At 41.6% G+C, this 15,639-nt stretch overlaps 1 protein-coding gene and 1 long non-coding RNA gene across 6 annotated transcripts in view; one reads left to right on the top strand and one right to left on the bottom strand.

Annotated features, from left to right (window-relative positions):
• Window positions 1-15,639, top strand: part of LOC111269511 (uncharacterized) — a 121,890-nt gene that overhangs the window by 37,001 nt on the left and 69,250 nt on the right. Inside the window, exons 1-2 of one of the 5 annotated variants that reach the window (XM_022849162.2) lie at window positions 8,688-11,370; window positions 11,735-11,806. The exons of the other annotated variants lie outside the window; for them this stretch is intronic. The gene's annotated coding sequence lies outside the window, so the exon portion shown is untranslated. Of the gene's footprint in view, window positions 1-8,687; window positions 11,371-11,734; window positions 11,807-15,639 lie in introns of those variants that run through there. 5 annotated transcript variants of the gene reach the window in all.
• On the bottom strand, window positions 5,131-6,843 carry LOC111269518 (uncharacterized). The gene is made up of 2 exons (XR_015314611.1): window positions 5,634-6,843; window positions 5,131-5,441 (listed from the first exon to the last, which is right to left on the bottom strand). It is a non-coding gene; the product is annotated as an uncharacterized LOC111269518 (long non-coding RNA).

The following is a 15,639-nucleotide window of genomic DNA, read 5'->3' as shown; positions in this document are numbered from 1 at the left end:
CGCGGGGACATATCGCTTAGCGGTTTTCTTCGATTTCAAGACGCCGCGTCACAACGGATCAAAACCCAGTCGTGTTTGTGACCTTCGACTGGCTTTGCCACTGATGCTAAGTTCGGCCAACCATGACTTGTTCGTTCGGCAGTGTTGACTAAAGCCCATAAATAGCCCAATAATGCTTATGCAAAAATAACAAACCCAAATCGACAACAATGCCATGGGGAAGAATCCCTGTTTCACTGAACTGTGCAATATATAAGGATGAATTGAACTTCCTTCAGTAAAAAATATTCTAGCTCTTAAAACTGTTTGACCGGCTGTCTGGATCGCTGCTGATTAAGCTATACAACAGCTGCATCAACTATCCGAGTGAAGCGCGCGTGAAGGCTGGCCACTCGTAGTTCGTTTCATCTAATCGATCACATATATAATTAGGGCTAATTTTTTTGCCCTAATTTTTTGCCCCAAAAGAATCGAACGATACATGCAATCCGTAACGGCCAAATAAAGTGTAACTGTACGACCGTTACTTAAGTTACCTCTTAGTATATATTCTAAGTCACCAAAGCGTTTGCTCATGAGGGTACAGAAGGACAGTATTGACAGACATCACGGACAAAAGCGATAGAAAATGATGAGAAGCGCTTGTAATCACAGTCCTACCTACTTACTCATGTATTGATTTCGTAATGCGAATAAACTTGACAGGGAAAACAGTAGCCAACGGCAATAAAAGTGTATTCAATTATATAATTATGTTTATTTCCGTGATCTGCGGGGGTTTGCACGAATCTAGCTCCATCGTTACTGCTTACCTCTGCCAGCATTATCAGCATGATGATTAGTGTTCTTTTTAGGAAAGAAATTTGACGTGGATTGTTATATAGATTTGGCGGCCGCCAGATCACGCCTACGTTTCATTTTGTCCGTTCACTATTAAGTTAATAATCCAATTACATACGCATACACGAGCACGAGGACGCACGTGCGTGCAGAAAGATAAAAATATTCTATACATTTGTTGGCTGTGTATTTGTGCGCCAAATAGGTATATGCACATATATCTCTTACTATGCTAAATGCAACGTCTCGCATGCGCCTCGATGCACTTACTTCGTCGAGAGTTGCTCACGCCATTTTGGCACATATGAAGATGAACGTTCAACTTCCACTAAAGTAGATAGATCCAACTAAGCTGTTCTCATTCATTGTGGTTCTGGCAGCTTTCCCTAGCCACATCCTAGCTGCTGTCTTCGCCGTGCTGGCTGAATTGATGGCCATTTTAATTAGTATAGTATGACGTTGACTTGCGTGCTTTATTTGCGGCCAACTGGGCGGCAGTAACGAGAGACGAATATAGTTAACAGTGCCTATCGTGATTCATTTTGACCATCGTCAAAAAACAAACTGCCAGTATTATTACGCTTTTATACCCCCCTCTCATATTCGTAAAAACTGAATAACACTGGTGCAGAACGCGGGCATCTGTTTGTTGATCAACTAATAACAAGAAAGGATTAAGTTTGCCAGGTGGCATCGGTACATTGGATGATGCTTTGTTCTTGCTGAGCGGTCGCGACTTCACTAGCGCTTAAACGCCTGTAGCGCCGACTGTCAGCTTTTTCCCAATTGACTGTTTCAGATAGATAGTACCCGTTACATAAGGATCCATATGTTATAAATGAGTCGTCGTTAGGTGGCGACCAGACGCTGGCAGTGGCGTTGGTAATATAGGTACGGGAAATATAATACTTCTGATGCGTCTGGGGTCGAATAATTACTACGCGGAAGAAGGCATGGAGCAAAGTACAAAAAAGCGCCAAAAAAGATCGGCCGCCGTAGACATCAAGCCGCTCCGGTGGCCACTATCAGAGCTACATGATACCAGGCGATTCGATAGATCATGACGACTATAGGCTGCGGGCGTGAATTGGAACAACTGAACACAACGAGACACTTGGTAGTATCTTCATAGCAGTAGGGAGTTGATAGCAGACACCGTATGGAGCCGATAAACTCATTTGTCCAAATGCCGATAAATTAATTGCTTTTGTGAAACACATCCGGTCAAAAGCTGGCGGACGACGCAGAAAGCTGTCATCCCATCCCCCTTCGTGTGCGCGAAAGGTATTAGTAAGGTATAACCAGGACGACGACGACGACAACAATAACATTGAATGGGAAAATAAACGGAAGTAAAAGGTCAACAAAAATAGAAATGAGAGAAAAACAGACAGAAATACGCTGACAGCATCGTCGCCGGCAGCAGCGACGGCGTAAAAACGAAGATGAAAACGAGGAAATGGAGGAGCCATGAGGCAGCGTGAGCGTCCGCCGTACCGAATTGATCCAGCAAGTAACAGTGGTGACGATGAAAACGATTAACTTCGACGGTTCCGTTACCCTACAGCCGTACCATGCGCGTGTAGAATAGTCGGTGCCGATTGACAGTGGTACTTACTTACCTGATTATCGGAATCGATTGGTTTGAGGAATTATGCTAAAATATTTATATAATCTATATATAAAAAATAAAAATTACGACATAAAATTATCAGCAACGGATTAGAGTCAGATTATCGGAAGGCATAGGGGAATCTGCTGAAATGTATGATTCTACTATATAGTGAGGGAACATGTGCAGTGCACTTAATACTTCTGTAGGTTGTCAAATAGTATGTATATAGGTATATATGTAAATATGGAGGCTCCGTATTGCAAGGTAGAATATAACTATAATGACAGAATATGATGCACGGTATGATGTACAAAATTTGTTAATAGCGAAAAAAAAAAAAAAGAGTAAAATTTACATACGTACGTTTGACCAACACCCCAGTTCATTCAAGCTATTTTTATTCGGAATCTTGACGTATTTATTTAGATATACGCTTAGCGAGAAATTCATCTCAGAATAGCTCTCCACGTTTTTTTTTTTCGGTTATTGACCTAGAGTAAACATCCTCTAACGATGAACCCTGTGATGAACCCTATCGTAGAACTGCTACAGTTTTTATTCTACATTTACGATCTAAATCGTCGATACAAATATGTTGCTTTCTATTTCTGGACGAGCCCCAAACTGTCAGACGAATAGCGTCTAAATAAATGAAAGCTGAATTTAGCGGCAAAGCTTTGATTTTTTACTATATTTCTTCATCCACTGTACATAATCAATTATAGTTATATGCGCTTGTTGTTACGCGTCGCATTAATTGATTAGATAAATGCTGCGACAAATATGGACGTTAGGGAAACAGGCAAAATCGGCTAACGGAAAGAATCCATTAGGAATTTGCTGTCCGCGTTTCTCGTTCCTGTCGCAAAAATCCTAGCATTCCGTTCGACACACGCCAACTCCTTAAATAGTAACGTATACTGCTTGCAGTAATCGTGAGGCTAGTTCGGTGACGGCAGGTATAAGAGTGACAGAAACAGCGGCAACAATTTCATGTACGAGATGGAAATTGGATAGTTCGTATCTTGAGAGCGGCTGCAAGGTCGAATTGAAACGCCACAGCAAAACAGAGATAGCAGACGCTACCGGAGGCAAACCTCCATTTACGTAACTAAATATGAGTCTCAAGGTTACGGGAGCGATTTTCGATGTTCAGTCACCACTGACGCGTCACCATTGGCAGAACAATGACGTCAACATGCTACTAGCATAGCGGGTGCATGCCTACACGTCAGTAAATAGGTATGTATAGGTATAGATGACACGAGCAATTCGGTACGTAGACCGGCCAATACCCAATTGCTATAACAACAGTCAGACTAGATACTTGAAGATTGTCTAACAGATATACGACAAGTTACAATTCGAGGATCCATCGGGGTTATTCGCGTTATGCTGTTACCGTCTTTTGCTCAGAGCACTCACTCTGTCGTTCATTCAATGAACTATCACGTTCAGTCCACGCGTTTTGCCCTGCCTAGTTAGATTCGTTTATAAGTCTGATGTAGTTAATCGACTGATACCTGTGGCAGCAGTAGTAACAGCGATTTCTCAAAAGGTGGGAAATTATTGAATACTACTACTACTACTACTACTAGTACTAGTACTAGTACTAGTACTACTACTACTACTACTACTACTACTACTAGTACTACTGCTACTACTACTAGTACTACTGCTACTAGTACTACTGCTACTACTATTAGTAACCTCTATATGTGTGGCTGATCAGCAAAGATCATTCAGCGTGCTATTCGGAACTGTTTATTCCACCTCGTAAGTGTTCATGATGAAGATCTGATTTTCGTATTTAGGTGGGACAACATGACTAGGCGACCGGCATCACTTGTGCAGCGTATAGGAAATAATGAAATATATCCGTGTATATAATTTTTCTGATTATTATTTTTATAGGGTACGGCGCTGATATACGAATAAACTTTGATAGGCTGCCTGTCGTAACGAACATGCGTTGACTCGCAATCGTTTTTATTTCTAAAACAAAATAACAAGTTAACCATGATAAAAAAAAAAAAAAAAGCCATGCCACCACCGTTTTTGCGATTGAGGTAAAAATGGGCTATTATCTAATCTCTTTATGTTGGACGAATCCTCATAAAGATTAGAAACTTCCCTTTTTCGCCATCAATCGGCAGTCTGGGTCATTGCCAGTCTTTATACGGCTTCTGAAAAAAACTGAGGAAGATTTTCATTAGGAAAATCAGAAGGTTCTCAATAGATTTTTAAATTTAAAAAATTCAAAAATTAATACAAATCGTTCAAAAAGCCATTTTCTATACGTTTAGAATTTTTTGATACAAAAATTAACGCCCGGTTTCGGGACGAAAATATCAATCGTCAGTTGTCCAGATAATGGTTAATTTCTTTTAGACTTTTCACTTTTTTTTCTGTGCATTTTGAACCGTTCTCAGGCCGTGCATTTTTAGAACCTTTAACCTGCTGCCAGCCCAAAATTGATCTTGCTGGAACTTTTTTACGTAGACTATTCCACCAACCCTTCTGCGAGTTTATAACAACCAATATCATTTGAAGCACGGTTATTATTAGGAATTATTTGAGGATTAAGAACAGATTTTTTGGAGAATAACCAGTGAGTGGATGTTATAGGTCCTAAATCGCGACGGATGGTAATTATATTAGATAAATAGCACATGTGCAAATATCTGTTTTTATTTACACATAGTTATGCAAAACAGAACACGAAATAGAATCTAAATTTAAGTACATATACATATATAAATAGAGACGCATAAATGTATGACAATGAGCGTGATTCATCGTAATGAAGATATTATAGTATACGCAAGCTTTACTGGCAATGATGAGTTGTAAGGCCCCTTGCCAGTGCAGAATCCGCATGTATGAATCTTCGGATGCCGGGTTATATGGCAAGTGTAGCTCCTCTTCAGGTTTTGCCATTGACCAATGGATGTATTTTGTTACTTGTTGAATTGTACCAGCAAAACTAGAAATGTATGTGAACGACAAACTGAGTAGTTAACATCAATGCACGAAACTATTACATATATATATATATATGTGTATATGTATATATATATATATATACAAACGACAAAATAGACCATCACGACACTAATGGGCTAATTAAATGTTGACCAAAGAAATATGAAGGTAAATATTAATATGGATTACTTGCTTTGTTATTTGCCTTTTTTTGTTTTCTTAGAAGGATCAACAGAGCCTTTGTTCTAGACCACTCAAGAACGTGATGCCTATGCGTCTCGTCAAGCACATGTAGGTGATACCCTGGATTGAATGTCTAACGGTGATACGGGACGTAAAACTGGAAACACAGAGGCTGTACCTAGGTAGTTGAAAGCTGGGTCCTTTTAACATGTCGCTATGTACTTGTCGTCTCAATCAGCGTCCACCAGCGTGTGTTAATATCTCCTATGAAGAGAGAGGTAACTTGCCCTGTCGTTTCCTGACGTCCTTGTTCATTAGAGTCCAGCTCCTCTGAGATTTCTGCGTGAGTGCTCAAACTGAAGTCACTCCTTATCGAATTGTCAAAGAACGTCGCGCTAAAATTCCCGCCGTCCCTACGCAATTGGCGGACTCGACACGAAAAGGTTGACATCCGTTTATATCGCTCCAGCCTTTACTACCGTTAAAATGTACGATCCATTTCTGCTGGCCAAACTCGAGCAAGAATAAGGTCATCAAATTGTTCGTCGCGTTCCTTTTACTCCTATTTCTTTGTCATCTCGTCCTACTTGCCTTACTACGGACGAGTATGAGGTTAACTGTCACTTCACGATAGGTGACATGCAAGCCGGGGCAACAGCGGCAGCGCCAAACACTTTAGCCGTCAGTGGCTATTATAGCTACGCTGACAATTGCAGCGACGAATGAATCACAACGTCGTCACCGGTGACAAAAGAAATCCAGGTAAAGTTTATATTGTCAACTATAGCCGTCGTCAGTCGAAAACTAGCTGAATCATCGCGAACGCACAGAGCGAGCGGCTTTATACACCGAGGCGGACTGAGACACTGGCAGTCAGTGCATATAAACATGCTCTATAGACGTTACAATTTATATTAAATTAGGCGACGAGGCGGGAAGCCTCGGTCGAGCCTGGGGTCATAAAAGCTGTCGCTGGTTTTCGTCCCGCCATTCTTGACATCGACATTTGCTAAGCAAACTCAACGCAAAAAGGTCAGAGGAAGTGGCAAAAAGATGAGCTTAGCAATTACGATAGACAATAGAGGTTGCTGAACCGCTTGGGCGACAGCTGCTGTTGTTAACGATGACGCCAGTGTTGGCTGGTCCGGCAGAACGTGCCCATGATCTATACAAGCAATAATAATGCCCACGGTGTACACGATCGACACGAACTCACTTTGTTCCACCCTTCCAAAAAACCTCCCGTGGGGCGGGGGGGGGGGGGGTAAACTCGATTTAATATAAAGTCATTATCATAAATGTCACCCACTACTATAAATATGTATTGCTTTTGAATTTGATTAACATACTTTACGGCTCAGGGTTACAGTATAGATCACAGAGCTCATGTCATTTCTTCAAGTTACAAATTCATCATATGTCAATTTGAGCCTATTTATGAAGCAATAATTCTCTTCATGATAACATGTTCGTTACCGCATAACATCGAGGAATTTTTCGAGTTTCTTTAGGTTTGTGACACGATATTCAATGCGTTTTCTTCTCTCTTCCTGAATTTTTCCTCAAAAACCTTGAAGTGGAAAAAGTTGAATCGGTAGAATATTACAGACTGTTAAGAAGTGGCCACTTTTGCAGGCATATCGGGAACATTTAACCTTTTAACTCGTACCTTGGAACCAAGCCAGGACGACTGATTGCTCCAGACGGTGCTTTGCTGTTGTCCCTAATTACAGGTTGTATTTGTTTCTAGTTTGTACGGTGATCGGTGGCGTAGGCATGCCCAGATTCCGCCCAAGTAACCATTATAGTTTATGGACTTTGGTGAACATTAGACGATCTCCAAGTTTTTCATCGAAAGAGACGTTGAAAAATTTCACCTTTATATTTTTCCTACCATTACCCTAGTAAGCCAAAAGCTTCAAATATTTAGTCTAGCCTAAAGTCATTGATTCCGTTACCGATTTGACTCTGCGAGCTGCTGCTGCTGCTGCTGCTGTGCATGACCCCGAGCACTGAATAGTCTGACTTCTTTCTAAACTTACCACCGTATGAACATCTCCGTTCAAATCATCCATACTACTGCAATGAAATCTAAAGTCATACAAAGATGTCCATTAAACTAGCAGGATGGCTTCAGAAGGCGTTATCATTATGGTCAGACGTAATGATGAGGTTAAAATGTAATACACAGGTTTTCACTTTACATACATAAAATGAAGAATCTCAAAATGTCGACAGATTGCTTTGCTTTGTATTCCGCCAGTATGCCATCTGTTACATCTGATATATACTCCTAGTTCAATAGGAGGAAGTGTTAACGGAACACGGCTAGGTGATAAGAGGGAATGGTTTGCTTTTTTCGCTTCTCAGAACGGACTCCTAAACGCCTATCGGCACTCATTTGACCACATTCACTAGTTTCTATTATGAACGAACTTTAAGGTCATTATTCGCCAAAGGTTGAAGTTTTTTAACTTTCAGTGATCCTAGTTACGTACTTAGCACCGTAAACGGCCAACCAAACCAAATGCCGCCTCCCAACTTAAACGATTCGTCGCTATAAGCAGTTGCAGAACTTTTTTCCCCGCTTTTTTCTTCACCATTGGTATCGCCGCAGCAGCCGCCTATCGTTCGCAGAAGGCAGTATGATACAACTAGCTATAATGTTCCGTAATGTTTCTATGATATGAGTGAGGCCCAAAGTGTTAAGTGGCTGGTAACCGTTACCGGTCGGGCTTACGACTTCTGCCCGATCTAGCTAATCAATGACCAGCAACACAGCCGACGATGGAACTGCAAATGAATTGAAAAACCCAGCAGATTTGCTCGTCTACGATGATCGGGAGGGGACCGATACGCGAAAGGCGAACGAAGCAATTAGATTTTGTAAACTGGCAGTGCTTAAAATGATAAACTAAGAACACTGGAAACAGGAAGGTTTGAATACAAGCGCGCTTTCTATTACCGGTATAGATGAGCTACCTTGTATGGGAATTATGCAAAGATATGAATACAATTTGCACAAAAAAATCCGGAGAAACTATTCTGGAGTATTTATTATTATTATTTTTTTTTTATCATTGCCTAAGTCGTATGCGTACCGAGAGGTCCTTCAAAGTAGAATAATGTGATAAGCTGAAGTTTATTATATACACAAATACTTAGACCGTCGTATATGTAAATAAATAAAATAGATGTTTATCAATGACCTGGTAGATTCAATTTTACTTTTCGACGCAAAAAATAAGCCAGGGTCAGCCTTATCTCGTTAGACGCCAATATTACTAGCGGCATTCGTATCGGACAAGAATGGCAAGAGTCAAAGACGAACTTGATTGCCAACGATTGCATAGTATGTATTCATCTACGTATTTATTACAGATACTTTTATCTGTAATACATTGTGTGCATCGGCTGTACCTAATCACTTACAAGATGACACCAAATCGGTTGGTAAACAGTACGATAAGGCCAGTTTTTTTATTGTCGCATGGAGGTACATATTATACCAGCAGTGTGTACATCCATGAGATTTTTTGCTGATTTTTATCAGATTTGATTTGATATACGGCGAGCAAGTATACATTACAGAACTGGAACAGGAGTCTAGTAGCAGCTATTGGTCGGTCAGGCGCTAAACCCCTTCAGCTAGTAAACAATGTAGTTTCAACACATTATTTATATATGCTGATTCATTCACATTATGCGTATATACATTCGCAAATCGTACGTATCCCGTCGGATTGTCATTGTGTTACACGTTACCCGAAATGGCTTGTCATGTAATTTTTATTTTTTAGATCAGTCCTCGGAGCTGAACAGTACAATGCGATCTGATGCATATATTTACCCCTACCAACGTTTGGTTCTATCGTTTTTACTGTCACACCTAAACGCCGTTGCTATTTTGCATCACGTTAGATAGTATATAAGAAAACATTGTGTCTGTGTGGAGCATGTAATAAAAATTAAGAAGCGCTTCTAACAACAAGCTTTTATTTTTAATATGTATATATATATATATATATATATATCTATGCTGCAGAATTCAACTACGTAAGATATTGTCATATCTATAAAATGGTTTGTCCTTGATCAGGTGCGGTTATTGTTTAGTATTGTCGCATTGTGCATCTTGTAGTTTTATGGCGGAGCGTCTACTGGACGATATCTCATTGTCTTATCATTCTCATGGTAACCGTACAAAAACTGCCCTGCTCCAAGACTAGCCTACACGACGGCAGTTGTCTAATAGGCATTTTTCGGCCAAAAGGAGCTTTCCCCAGTATGATTCTGGCCTTGCATATATCTGCCTTAGCTGTTAGAATCATGGACAGCTTGTTGGAATGGTAGCCGGTTCGAGCCGCTGTTGCAGCTTACGATTCCTATAGTGTTGCAATGTTAGCAAAGGTTTGTTTAACGCTTGATTGGCTAGCCTGGATTGACTGACTGATGTAAATGATTTCAGCTATTTTTTATCAGGTTCTCCATCTTTTTTTTTCCTTTTTCGAACCCACATCTATTATCAACAGCCATGGGTCCGAACGAGTTGCGCCGTTTAAGCTGCTGCTGACGCTGCTACTTCTGTTGTGACGTGAAGTGACTGACATGACGCAACTCCCTCACGAGAAAATGTTGTGGCAGCGGTGTTTCGGCGGTGCGAACAGTCGACAAGACACGACCTCGTCGAAGTAGTTTTGCCCCACACCACCCCTTGCTCTGACGAGAAATTTAAGGCCACCATAAAATCGTGTATTATAGATATGTATATATCTTGTGATATAGACATAGATAGGGTTTGCGGTGGAAGAGTTGAATTACAGCGGAGGGATCCATAGGCAAACAGAGCTAGTAGCGGGTAACAAGCATATAGTTTGTACCGCGCTTAACGAATGCCAGCGAGTGGTAACAGACATCGGCGTAAGTGTCACTCGAAACTTGTGTACGTCCCTGCACAATTTGACTCTGCACGTGCGCGTACGTATGTGTGTACATGTCATGTATTCTATTGCCCAATCACAAGTAGGTGTTGTACAGAGACTTGTTGGCGGCGATGACGCCTACGATGACAGTTGATCAAAGCGAGGAGCGGCGACTTTCGAACGACGTTTTGGCGGTAAAATTTAGAACGGAATTGTGACGTTTGTATATATTCAATCGCAGGCCAGCAGATCGTGAATAACTGGTTGAGCGTGAGACGGAAGAAGGTCAGTTTGGGGTAGGTGGGTGTTGCGCCTACCAAAAAAGTAGTCATCCGAAAGTCAGCTATGGCAGTTGGTGCTACGAACGCTAACACCGACGTAGCTATTTCAACGAGGATAACAGTGATAACCAAGAAGGTTATGAAGAACAGGCGATGATACGACGAATGGCAGCAACGTCATAACCATAATCTGGGCCAATGGGGGCGCAACGAAGCAACGCCGCGGACGCGAAAGCCTCCACCCCAGATATAACGGTGGCTGTCGTTTCGTGGAGCAGACATCGACAACGTTCGTGTGATGAGGCTTGTTTGAACAATTTTTAGTTCTGTTTTTGCATAATTCCTACAAGGGACAATATGAACTGCAATTATCCTTATTAGAAACTGTCTAGCGGAGTCGAACGAAGAAGCGGCACCGGAACGATCGCTAAGCGAAACCATTGACGAGAAAAATTAATTGATTTACTGTTTTTCGCGCATTTGAGAAATCAATTAAAACAAAATAGTTTACATTTTATTAATATTTCTACATTAATTCTCAAGGGTACGTAGCTCTCATAGCTACCACTAGGTACATCAATCCGTCAAGCTGAGGCCTATCATTTACAATCCTATTAAGTTTAGATTTGAAAAGATAGTGATGAGCGCTTACATATCTTAGATATATCAGTGCACTTATCTTGCGGCGGTACTGATTATCTATTGTCACGGTGCCCTCGTGCTCTGCGACTGGTCACGGGTGACACAGTAGGAAACAATCGTCCGCCACCTAAATGTACTAAACGTTTGATCGATGAAAATCTTTCTTTCTGAACTCGCTGTTCATATAGAGGTTACTCCTAATTTTAGGTGGCCAACATCTTATATTTGTGAGGTTGCTAGTGCGACCTACACTTTCTGTTCCTTAGGGCTCCTGTATTTTTTCGGCATGCCAGTGCACGATCATCCAACGTCACGATACTGAGCGTGAAATCTCGAAGGTAAAAGCTCAAGGTTTTCTTTTCCGATATTTAACTTACGTAAGAATCAGTACCGTGCCGCACTGTTTTCTATAATTATAATTTCACGATCATTATCATCACTAACCATTATGATAACACTACTCTGAGGTGTGATAGAACTTATGTAACGTGTTCGTTACCACTCAGACAATAAAAAATGTTGTTAGATAGCGTTGAGACAACCTTGATCCGCTAGCTCAACCCTAATCTGTGGACTTTGCCATAGGTCACTTTTTATTTACACGCTATATAGGTATTACCTCAGTTTCGTAATTATGTCTAGGTACAATGGTATCATTACTTATCTATTTTTGTTGTCTAGATCATTATAGCTCATCTACCTCCATATGTGTATATATATATATATCGAGATGCATCATCAGTTAAGAAATTAATCGTCTGCTACTATTTCGATGCGTGCCCTCTTACGGCAAGCATTCTAAGTACAGTAGCTACTATCACGCGACCATTCATACCGTCGTGCAGACTCAGGAAGGCCAAGGATGGCCAATCATCGTCATCACTAATGGCGTCGGCTAACGTAATCGACCACCATAGAATGTCACTTCTGTTGACAAAGAAGGTCTGATGGTCAACCGCTGTGATCTTTTTGTGCTCGAAAAATATCGAATAACAAGACTCCGCAGCCAAGCTAGATACCTGTATGTGGATTTTTTTTTTTGTTACGTGAAAGCGGTCTTTCTCGTTTCTTTCTATGGATGCTGGTCGGGGTAGCGAAACTGTCGCTAGAGAAACATTTTCAAACATCTCTGGAAGAACAGGTACTTATTGAGGCTAATACCTGGTCCACTATTACAAGCTGCGATCACTGCCGCAACTCGATTTGACACGTTCCGAACACACTTTCGCACTGTCTCTGTTATATCCGGATCCTGGGCCGAGACACGAAACATTGTATTCTATGGTTGTAAGACGTTCGCAGTCTTCTAGCCGACTATTACTCATCCTGTGGCATACCGCTACACATTTTTGATCGGATTCAAGTCGGGTGAATTTCAAAGCCATGGCAGGACCTCATCACCATTAACGCTAAACGCCTCAGAGACGTATTTTACCATATGACCTTGTAACTTTTCATCCCTGAATACATAGTTGCCATGTGGACATTATTCTCGCAACTGAGACATGATTTTCTCAAAAATTACTTCACTGTATTGTCGTTTTTCCATAATCCCGCTGACGAAATGTTCAGCTCCTGGATGTAAATCACGGCCTACACCAAAATTTTGTCGGATGTATCCTATTAGATGTCACAGGAGTTGTGCAATCCTTCGCCGGAGCGTCCGTAAAAACGTTGAGCATCACTACCTAAGATCTCAAAATGCTATTCATGTGAAAAACAAACCCCTTCACAGTCTTCAAGTCAATACGGCGTCGAACGGTTTTTATAAACGCAGTGACTTTGAGCAGTGAGCTTTGCCACTCTCTGACACGGCTGAGAAAGTGTACTTGGTCGGAATGATCCTGTCTCCTTGCTAAACCATGTTCAATCTTTGCACACCTCACCCTTCACCTTCTGGGTGGTATTTTCAGCTGTACGTATCTCGACCCACTTAGCGGATTCTCGTACGGGTCTGCTTATTGGAGTCCACCGAGGTCTTGCCACTACGAGTTAACGTGTAGTCACGAAAAAATGAAAATTCTTAAGTTCAATTCAAAAAATAATCTGTGGTCATGAGAACGACGTTGGCATTGACTAAATGAGAGTGACGACGATTGCTGAACGATATCTGGAACTATCTGTGTCTCTCCACGAACAAAGCAAGACAAAATCTGCCACTTCAACGGTGTATTACGGCCCGAATGTTCAGATATTTTGTAGTAAATAGCCATTACGCGACACAACTCGTTAAGCGGCTTTGCCTTCACGGCGACCTGGAAACATTGGTAGTGAGTGTGTTGTCATATGTGGGATCATACGAAAATAAAGCATGGCAGCTTTCAAAAAGAAGAAACCCGCGTCGAGATATATAGTTCGGATGCAAAATAGCTTTGATCATACTTTGTTTTCCAGGGGGCCTTATTTGATCTTCCGGCGACTGTATATCGCAACTGTAATCGTTTCGGCCTACGAGGAAGATTATCGGCTGCATGCTTAGAAATAAATCTTCTCTTGTAATGAATGCAATCTATTTGTAAGGCATACATTTTAATAATCACATTTTTAGGCAGAATGCTATTTCCATTTCATAAATCTGAATCCGATCTGTGTAAGTAGGTTTGCTGCGATATAACGTTCGTAGTATAACACCTTTATTTGCAAGCTTGTAACCCAGGAGCAAACTGACATATGAATAGAGAACGTTTATTGTCCTCGTTGCCGACAGGTCATCGTTAAACCAAAATGATTGAGGCGTGTATTTTTTTATACTATACGAAGCCGGGGGCAAATATTTCCTGTGTTAATCTCTTTGATGGAGTAACTGTTCGCTATAATAGCAGAAGCACTAATACTAACAATATCATGAACGGCGCCGCAAATTGATTTGCTATACTATTGGGTGAAAGAGGTGGCATCTTCTTCATTGCCCCCTTTATATTGCCCTCACCACTGCCGCTCAACATTCATTCAGCCATTTGGCCCTGTTCACTGAGCAGCTGCGTATACTGCTGTTAACGCTAGGCGCGTTCAACTAATGGCAGAAATTGCAACGGAAGCCGGTACAGGCGTCGCATCAACAGCAACAGTTACGCTGGCGCAGCCCACCGACTATAACGGGGGACTGACTAACGGTTGCTACTAACGATCTCCGGCCGTTCGACGCTTTTGTGGGTGTACGGACAGATCTTTCGCGTTCATACACTGACTCCTTCGCGAAACGAGGCAAACGATAACGAAGACGCTGCCGCCATCGCGTCTTCGCTGTAATGGCAATGATACACCCGCAACGGCGGTCTGCGACGATGTTTCCTTCTTCTTCTATTTTTTCCAAGTCCTCACCGAATGTCTTTAACTGATCCTCGCCTCGGTCCGATGTTTCCGCGTGTTAAGGACGTACGCGTTTGCCTATGCACGGACGATCCTTGACGCTGAGGCAACTCTGCAGCGGAGAGCTAGCGCTACGACGATCAGCGGCAGACCAAAGCGTCTACGAATGACTGAGCCATTGGTAGTGGCATCTGAAGCAGAAGTAGGCAAGCCGCCAACATATATCTTATAAATGATAGATATTTACGATAGACTGATGAACAGGTAAAAGCATGAGAGAAAACGATAGGCTAACAGCTCACAACGGCTGAAAGCCCATTGGACAACCGGAAAATCTTGGTCACCGTTCGACTGAAGAGGAAACGGCCGCTAACAACAGGCTGGCAACTATGACAACGGGAATGTTAATGGTAGAGGGGGAAGCAGCTGTCCGAGGGGACATATTTCATTGGACAAAATCGTCCAACAACAAAAGTGACAATAAGGTACAGTTAGAACAGCTAAAGCCACAAAGCGAATATAGTGGTCGTAATAGAAATGACTGTTTATCACTAGTTATGACAATAGCCATTCTGATAATAGTTGTAATTGTCTAAGTAACTCGCTATGGGATCGTTGCTTAAAACTTACATTTAGCAGTAAGTTTATGTCTGGCCGTTTCGATTACCTTGTATATATTAATTAAAAATATAATTCCCTTAATCTTGATACGTAAGAACATGTTTTGATTCATTTGCTACCTAACGGTAGGATTAGTTACACGCTACTTGACTTGAACACTTCATCGGGGCATGGGAAGGTCAAGCCTCGAACTATTCACCTGTATATCGGCTAGACTTCGTAAATCATTCGAAGTAGTACA

This window comes from Varroa jacobsoni, unplaced genomic scaffold (assembly GCF_002532875.2).
Source record: "Varroa jacobsoni isolate VJ856 unplaced genomic scaffold, vjacob_1.0 scaffold_1391, whole genome shotgun sequence".
NCBI classification, from domain to species: domain Eukaryota; kingdom Metazoa; phylum Arthropoda; class Arachnida; order Mesostigmata; family Varroidae; genus Varroa; species Varroa jacobsoni.
The sequence above is the reverse complement of the archived record's forward strand: the minus strand, read 5'-3'. Positions and strand labels throughout refer to the sequence as shown.